Here is a 9,472-nt window from a genome sequence, read left to right on the forward strand (position 1 = left end):
TCATAAAGGTTTGGTTGATGCAATGCCTTAATTTCTTCCTTTTCTGATGAGACAAAAAGCACAAGAAAGTGTAACTTCCGCTACCAAATTAAATAATTGCCTACACTCAGTTTAGTTCATACAATGCACACTTATTTTCTTTTGTTTTACTATTTTGCCTTAGCAAATGAATAAGTAGGTGGGCAAAACCTTTACTGGGAAGCAGATATTCCTTTAAATAAGTAATGTCATTTTTATGGTTTTATTTCTATAAACGAAAACCATTTAACTTAGGAAAAATTAATAACAACTCAATACTTATGGCTACACTGCTTCTTTAGGACCCCATCAATAGTTTTCTTTGTTAGTAAACCACTATTTACTCTTTAATATCAAAAACTTTTTAAAATTCACAAACCCATATGCAAATATTACTTTAAAACACATAAATGAGATGTAATAATATGCATTTACCTGAATAATAACAAATTTTACTTGCTTCCTGGTTTTTCTTGATGATTTAGTCTCAAATTTTATGGTCTGATCACTTCAATAATTATATAATTTCAGAGTTGTTGAGCTGAGGTAGCAATTTATTTGGTTTCAATTGTACTCTCAAAACAAATATGGTGACTTAACCGTGTCATTGCTCTCAAGGATTATATTCTCATTGTGGTTCAACTGGTAATATTTGACCCACAATATCCTTCATTCCTGATATTGCAAAATTGGTGCACATTTCATTATACTGTAACTCATAATTGATTCTTGTCTCTTATCTGAGTTCTGTGTACAATCTCAGTTGCACTTGGGGGGACTAGTCAAATATTTCTTATATTTACACCTTTCACATAATAAAGCATTACTTATTAAAACATTTTTTTAGATTAATGCACAGATTTTAAATGAAGATTTTGTAATTCAATGATTATTTATCCATGCAATTTAAGTAATATTTTCCTTAGGCTTCAGAGACTGTTATGTTTTCCTATGAATGCTGCTTTGAGAAAAAGAGATTTCGAAATTTCTTCTCCATGTATGTCAAACACAGGGAATTGGATTTACCTAGTCTTTCCTGTTTTCTCAGGGTAATTTGTTAAGTAAACAGAGGGCTGATGAGGTGTTATGAAAAGACAGAGGTGAATCGGTTTTGTGAGTATTAATAAGAAAGTGCTTACACTTCCTTAGTAGCTCAGTGGTAGAGAATCCACTTGCCAATGCTAGAGATGCGGCTGTGATCCCTGAAGTGGGAAGATTCCTCAAGCCATGGAGCAACTAAGACCGTTTGCCACAAAATCTGAGCCTGTGCTCTAGAGCCCGGGGACCGCGATTACTGAGTCAGCCTGCTGCAGCTACTGAAGCCGTTCCCGCCTGCAGCCCTGCTCCACCTGAGGAGAAGCCGCCGCAGTGAGATGCTCACACATGGTGAGTAGACAGCGGTCGCCACCAGTCTCAGCTAGAGAAAGCCGGTGCAGCCAAAATAAACAAACAAGTACAATTATTAAAAAAAAAAAAGAGTCAAAAACCAAAATGATTGAGCTAAATGAAGTAACTTCATAAACAACATGTCACACTGAGTGTGCAAAAATTTGATTTAGATTTAGAAATTGAAAAACTTGACAAATCAGCCCCTCAACTTCACCTCTGAGAGGTAGTTGTTAAACATTTACTATTCTCTCATTTAGAACATCTGTCAGTCATGTGGTGGATACACAATAGATATTTCTGAATGAATAAATATGTTGAAATAATTTTGGTGTATAATCAATAATTTTGGTGTATAATCCAGTACTCAATAAAATCTTTAAAACTGATTGTTAAAGAATTTGAGAAACAAAATATGAAAAGAATCGCTATTTGGATAAAAAAATGTTAGTTGCTCAGTCGTGTCCAACTCTTTGCGACCCCATTGACTGTAGCCCACCAGGCTCCTCTGTCCATGGAATTCTCCAGTCAAGAATCCTGGACTGGGTTGCCAGTCCTTTCAAATATTAAGGCAAAGTCTCTTACCGGGACAGATTTCAAGAACCTGTGCACAACTGGGTCCCATGATGTGATCCAGACAGGCTCCAGCACACCACTGCTGGGAGTGAACCAGTTCATTTACAAAGTGGACAAATATCCCTGCTTTCATGGGGTGAGGGGTGGGAGAGAATGGAGACAATAAGCATGAATGTAATAATAGTAAGTGTTTTGAAGAGGAAGAAAAAACTGAAATGGCTTGGAAGTGGGGAGCTAGTATAATTTTAAATAGTGTCAATGGGGTAGATTTTATTGAGGTGATATTTGGACAGAGATCTGAAGGAGGGATGGGTGCTAACCATGTGATTATCTGGAAGAGGGAGACTTTCCAGTTTAAGAAACATTTAGTGTAAATACATTAAGGTCCTAGAAGGAAAATCATGTTAATTGCAAAGAATGATTTTTGGTTGTTTATTTTTTCTCATTTCTGATATTTTTCAATTTTTGTTGAACTAGTTTCCTGGATAGAATCTCCAGCAGAGTATTGAATAAAGCAGTTATGGTGGTCCTTCACATCTTATAACTGATTTTACCAAGACTACAGCTACAATTTAAAACATTAAAAATGATATTTGCTGTAAACTTTAAATTTTGAATATTTTCAAGTATACACTAGGATAGAGAACTGGAGAAATAGTTTCAAGTGCAGGTCAAGCAGATTCAATAGATATGAAGGCTATTTTATATTGTTTTACCTGTTTTTTAAAAAACTTTTAAATATTTTGTTGTATTTTAAACTAGAACTTATACAGCAAACTTTTTCTTACCTGTATATTTTCAGTATGAACTCCTAAAATATATATTGCTTAATCCTGATGCAGTTTCCAATTAGCAAAACGCCTTTGGTATCATTTACCACCTTGCACACACTTGTGCAAGTTCATGCTCACTTGCTCAGTTGTGTCCGATTCTTTGTGACCCCATGGACTCTAGCCCACCAGGCTCCTCTGCTTATGGGATTTTCCAGGCAAGAACACAGGAGGAGGTTGCTAGTTCCTCCTCTAGGAGATCTTCCTGACCCAGGGACTGAACCCATGTCTCCTGAGTCTTCTGCATTGGCAGGAGGATTCTTTACCACTGAGCCACTGGGAACATAATCCTAGATACCCAATTGTCTCAAAACATCACTTTTTTGTTGGCTTGTTCAAATTAGAGCCAGACAAGGAGCATGTAGCATATCCAATTGTGATGATCTAGTCAGGTTACTCATGCTATTGAAATAATGTTTTATTCTATTTTACTAAGAGACTTTAAAAAATCATGAATGGTCACTGCATTTTGTCATCACATATATGATTTTCATTTCAACTTTTGTTTTTCATTTTTAGTCTTTTGATGAGGCAAATTCCACATGTAAATTCTCTAAAGATAAATTATCTTTGGGATAGGGCCACATGTAACATGAAATACTAGTTTTGATCATTTCTTTTAGTGCTTTATCCCCTTACTTATGAGTCAAATTGCTGGTGACTTTCTCACTTAATCTTTTGATATCAAAAACAATGTAAATGTCCAAAAATGAGTTAGAAATGTTTACCTCATCTTTTCTTCTATAAATATTTTATGGATGTCCTCATTCACCTTCTTAACAATAAATAAATAAATGACATTTGCTGTTAAATTTGAAAATCTTACATCTTTTATTGAATTTTCAAATTTTAGTCAAATTAACTTATGTTAAATAAGAAATAATATACTAGCCAATGTTTATGGAAAAACTTGTCCATGGGTCACAGTTGGTCCACCACCTATTTGTGTTAAAAGTTTAATTGGGCACACCTGAGCCCTTTCATTCACATATGGTTTATAGCTGCATTTGTATGACAGAGGGGGAGAATTGAGTAATTTTATCAGGGACGCTATGGTCTGCAAATTCTAAATTATTAATATAGTGTCCTTTAGACACAAATTGTGTTGACTTCCAATACTGATAATTAAAATGTTTACACTGATTGAAACCTTTATAATAACCACTAAAGAGTTTTTGTAGAGTTAAAGAGCCACATTATTGGATATCAACATAAACTCCTTCATATCTTTTGTAATAAAATTTACAGTTCTTTTAATTCCTGGAACTATAACTCGCTAGTTTATGGTATATTTTTATTCAGGTATCAAGAACCCACATCATCAATCAATTCTAAACTTCAGTATTTTCAAATATTTCCAGTTAACTGTAGAAATTATTGATTCAACAAGAAGGTAGGAGATAGTAGCTCCATGACTCTTTCCAAACTGGAAAATTCTTTAGTAATGTTTAAAGTTATTTTCTTTGTTTTTCAGCAAGTATGGATCTAAACTTTCAACTGAGTACAGTATATGCATATCAGGAATAATTTGGCTCAATGAATTACAAATACAGTCTTTATAGAAAAAAGGTTAGAAAATGTGAGATGAGTTTGGATAACATTCAGTATTATTTAAAATTTTGGCTTCATGGAAAAGCAAAAAAAAAAAGTTTAGTGCCAGAATTGCATGATTGCATGATCTTGCATAATCATCTTCTAAATTCTAATCATTATAATGCTTAAAGCAGAGTGAACATACAAATTTTTAACAAAAGAACATTTCAAATTTATATACAGTAAAATTTTGCCAATATCAGTGTCTTTATCCCTATTAATTAAGTTTTTCATTTAATTAGGTAGTTGAATGCATTATATGTGTATGATATCAACTCAAAATAACCACTAATAATAGAAAGTTGTAAAAACTGTCAGCTATTGATTAATTAAAAAAACAGCTCAACTTCAAGCATTAATTTAAATATAAAACTGATTATGGCAAATGTAGTCATATATGGTTTCCAATAATTTTTAATTCTTCAGGCTTTTATTAGAAATTGTTATGTGTTACTTAAAGTGTTCCCCAAAAGAGGGGCAATTTCACAGTTTTCTTGAAAGTATATATTCATAATTGTTCTCAAATTGATAAATTACATGGCAGAGAAGATTTTAAGTTGGGTAATAAAAGATTTTTGATTTCTCAAGAAACTATAATTTCATTAATTCTTTTTTTAATTTTTTAATTTTAATTTTTTAATTTTTTATTTTTTAGTTGTGCTGTTTTTCACATAATTACAAAGTAGGCCATTGTATGGAGAGAATAATATATGTAATACTCTAATAAGATGGTCAGATTATTCTCATGGTCTTGTATAGTAAATTAAAAATAGTGTTTAGCATGATTTACTGTTTCCTGAATTTCTAGAAAGAAATCTCTCTTGTGCATTCCTGTTCTGCCTCTTTCTGTTTGAATTCAATTTCCCAAAAAATACTGTGGAAGAAATGGGCTTGTAAACGTTTCAAAGAAGGAAATTGCAGTTTCATAGTTACAGTGTGGAACACACGTGCAGCTGCGCAATCATGCCAGGTCTTTGTGACAGCATGGACCGTAGCCCATCAGGATCCTCTGTTCATAGCATTTTCCAGGCAAGAATACTGGAGTGTGCTGCCATTTCCTACTCCACAGTGTCTTCCCCATCCAGGGATCAAACCTGTGTCTCTTGCATGTCCTGCATTGGCAGGCGGACTCTTTACCCCTGGCACCAATCAGGAAGCACAGAATGAAAAGCTGAGCCCAAAGGAAGGTAAGTGAATGAGAGAAAGATGGGAATTTGAATAGAAAAAAAAAAAAATATCTACAGTATCCTTGCAAAGCTTCTGTCAGTGAAATTATGAGTAATGGAAAATAACTCTGGAGACAATATGAAAATTAATAGATTTTGAATAGTTCTGAGTTTTATTTAATTGCATTTCATTATGCCTCTAATTTATGAAAAAAATAAAAAGACTTTTATTTTTTCATTTCCTTGAGAAAAGTAAATTCTTCCTTGCCACGTCCATGAAGGCTCTCTTGACTTGCTGAATCCTAGGGTATAGATGAATGGGTTTAGTATGGGGGCAACTGAAATATTTAGCACAGCTACTCCCTTGCTCAAAAGAGACCCTGTCCTTTGCTGATGGATTCATGTATGTGAAAATGCAGCTGCCATAAAAGATGGAGATGGCAATCATGTGGGAAGAACATGTGGAAAGGCCTTTGTCCTTTGAGTGATAGAAGGGATCCTCAAAATTGTTCTGATGATATATGTATCAGTTCAGTTCAGTTCAGTCGCTCAATTGTGTCCGGCTGTTTGCGACCCCATGGACCACAGAACTCCAGGCTTCCCTGTCCATCACCAACTCCCAGAGTCCACCCAAACCCATGTCCATCAAGTCGATGATGCCATCCAGTCATCTCATTCTCTGTCATCCCCTTCTCCTCCTGCCCTCAATTGTTCCCAGCATCAGGGTCTTTTCAAATGAGTCAGCTCTTTGCATCAGGTGGCCAAAGTATTGGAATTTCAGCTTCAACATCAGGCCTTCCAATGAACACCCAGGACTGATCTCCTTTAGGATGGACTGGTTGGATCTCCTTGCAGTCCAAGGGACTCTTAAGAGTCTTCTCCAACACCACAGTTCAAAAGCATCAATTCCTTGGCACTCAGGTTTCTTTATGGTCCAACTCTCCCATCCATACATGAGTATTGGAAAAACCATAGCCTCGACTACATGGACCTTTGTCGGCAAAGCAATATCTCTGCTTTTTAATATGCTGTCTAGGGTGGTCATAACTTTCCTTCCAAGGAGTAAACGTCTTTTAATTTCATGGCTGCAATCACCATCTGCAGTGATTCTGGAGCCCAAAAAATAAAGTCAGCCACTGTTTCCACAGTCTCCCATCTTATTGCCATGAAGTGATGGGACCGGATGCCATGATCTTAGTTTTCTGAATGTTGAGCTTTAAGTCAACTTTTTCACTCCCCTCTTTCACTTTCATCAAGATGCTCTTTAGTTCTTCTTCACTTTCTGCCATAAGGGTGGTGTTGTCTGCGTATCTGAGGTTATTGATATTTCTCCTGGAAATCTTGATTCCAACTTGTGATTTCTCAAGCCCAGCGTTTCTCATGATGTACTCTGCATGCAAATTAAATAAGCAGGGTGACAGTATACAACCTTGACATACTACTTTTCCTATTTGGAACTCGTCTGTTGGTCCATGTCCAGTTCTAACTGTTGCTTCCTGACCTGCATACAGGTTTCTCAAGAGGCAGGTCAGGTGGTCTGGTATTCCCATCTCTTGAAGAATTTCCCACAGTTTATTGTGATCCACACAGTCAAAGTCTTTGGCATTGTCAATAAAGCAGAAATAGATGTTTTTCTGGAACTATCTTGCTTTTTCAATGATCCAGCAGATGTTGGCAATTTGATCTCTGGTTCTTCTGCTTTTTCTAAAACCAGCTTGAACATCTGGATGTTCACAGTTCATGTATTGCTGAAGCCTGCCTTGGAGAATTTTTTTTTAATTTATTTTTATTAGTTGGAAGCTAATTACTTTACAATATTGTAGTGCTTTTTGCCATACATTGACATGAATCAGCCATGGATTTACATGTGTCCCCCTTCCTGATCTCCCCTTTCTGCTCCCTCCCCATCCCATCCCTCTGGGTCTTCCCAGTGCACCAGCCCTGAGCTTGGAGAATTTTAAGCATTACTTTACTAATATGTGAGATGAGTTCAATTGTGCGGTAGTTTGAGCATTCTTTGGCATTGCCTTTCTTAGGGATTGGAATGAAAACTGACCTTTTCCAGTCCTGTGGCCACTGCTGAGTTTTCCAAAGTTGCTGGCATATTGAGTGCAGCACTTTCACAGCATCATCTTTTAGGATTTGAAATAGCTCAACTGGTATTCCATCACCTCCACTAGCTTAGTTCGTAGTGATGCTTCTTAAGGCCCACTTGACTTCACATTCCAGGATGTCTGGCTCTAGTTGAGTGATCACACCATCATGATTATCTGAGTCATGAAGGTCTTTTTTGTACAGTTCTTCTGTGTATTCCTGCCACCTCTTCTTAATACCTTCTGCTTCTGTTAGGTCCATACCATTTCTGTCCTTTATTGAGCCCATCTTTGCATGAAATGTTCCCTCAGTATCTCTAATTTTCTTGAAGAGATCTCTAGTCTTTCCCATTATATTATTTTCCTCTATTTCTTTGCATTGATTGCTAAGGAAGGCTTTCTTACCTCTCCTTGCTATTTTTTTGGGAACTCTGCATCAAATGGGTATATCTTTCCTTTTCTCCTTTGCTTTTCGCTTCCCTTCTTGATATATGTATTAGTTCAGTTCAGTTCAGTCGCTCAGTCGTGTACGACTCTTTGCAACCCCATGAATCACAGCACACCCGGCCTCCCTGTCCATCACCAACTCCAGGAGTTTACTTAGATTCATGTCCATCGAGTCGGTGATGCCATCCAGCCATCTCATCCTCTGTCGTCCCCTTCTTCTCCTGCCCCCAATTCCTCCCAGCATCAGGGTCTTTTCCAATGAGTCAACTCTTCACATGAGGTGGCCAAAGTATTGGAGTTTCAGCTTTAGCATCAGTTCTTCCAATGAACACCCAGGACTGATCTCCTTTAGGATGGACTGGTTGGATCTCCTTGCAGTCCATGGGACCATCAAGAGTCTTCTCCAACACCACAGTTCAAAATCATCAATTCTTTGGCGCTCAGCTTTCTTCACAGTCCAACTCTCACACCCATACATGACCACTGGAAAACCATAGCCTTGCCTAGATGGACCTTTGTTGGCAAAAAAATGTCTCTGCTTTTTAATATGCTATCTAGGTTAGAGGGGAGATAATCACAAGTAAAATGGTCGATAGTACTGGACTTACAGTAACTGAGCTGTATGAAGAACACGAGTAATGGGAATATAATTAGGAATGAAGCCAGCCAAGAGGCCAAGACAAGCAGTGTGAAGACTATGATTCGTGATGGTCATGTAATGCAGTGATTTGTAGATGGCAATGTAACAGTCATAGGACTCGGCAGCCAGAAGATAAAACTCAGTGATTCCCAAGAGAATGAAAAAAATAAAATAAAATAACTGAGCCATACAATAATTAAAAGAAATGGTTTTATCTCCTGTAATAATGGTGGTCAGAAACTTAGGAATAGTGACAGTTGTGAATAACACTTCTAATATGGAGAAACTCCTGAGGAAGCAAGACACGGGGGTCTGGAGTTGGGCATCCTGCAGTGTCAAGGTGATAAAGGTCAGGTTCCCAGTGATGTTGAGCCTGTAGTTGATGAGCCGAAAGACAAAGATCACAACCTGAAGTTATGGGTCATCTGACAGTCCCGGGGATAAACTCTGTTGTTTCTGTGTAGTTTCTCATTTTTGTCCTTCTTCTTTTTGCATACATTTTGGGAGAAAAATAAAAAGAAGCCTCAAATAAAAGAGACTTATTCCTGAATAGCACTGGAATTTATTTCTTTAAGTGTTATGCCATATTTGATTTGACTTGGGAGATCTTTAAAACAACTTAATAAAAATAGATAACTTGCTTTAAAGTAATTTTTTTCACCATATGCTGATCTGAATTTCTCATATAATTTTTCTTTTAAAACTCTAATTTACTGATTGAAG

General features: G+C 36.6%; 1 pseudogene; it reads right to left on the reverse strand.

Annotated features, from left to right (window-relative positions):
- Nucleotides 1-1,331: 1,331 nt before the first annotated feature.
- LOC122680004 lies at nt 1,332-9,221 on the reverse strand (annotated as a pseudogene).
- Nucleotides 9,222-9,472: the final 251 nt, after the last annotated feature.

This window comes from Cervus elaphus, chromosome 22, assembly GCF_910594005.1.
Source record: "Cervus elaphus chromosome 22, mCerEla1.1, whole genome shotgun sequence".
Taxonomy (NCBI): domain Eukaryota; kingdom Metazoa; phylum Chordata; class Mammalia; order Artiodactyla; family Cervidae; genus Cervus; species Cervus elaphus.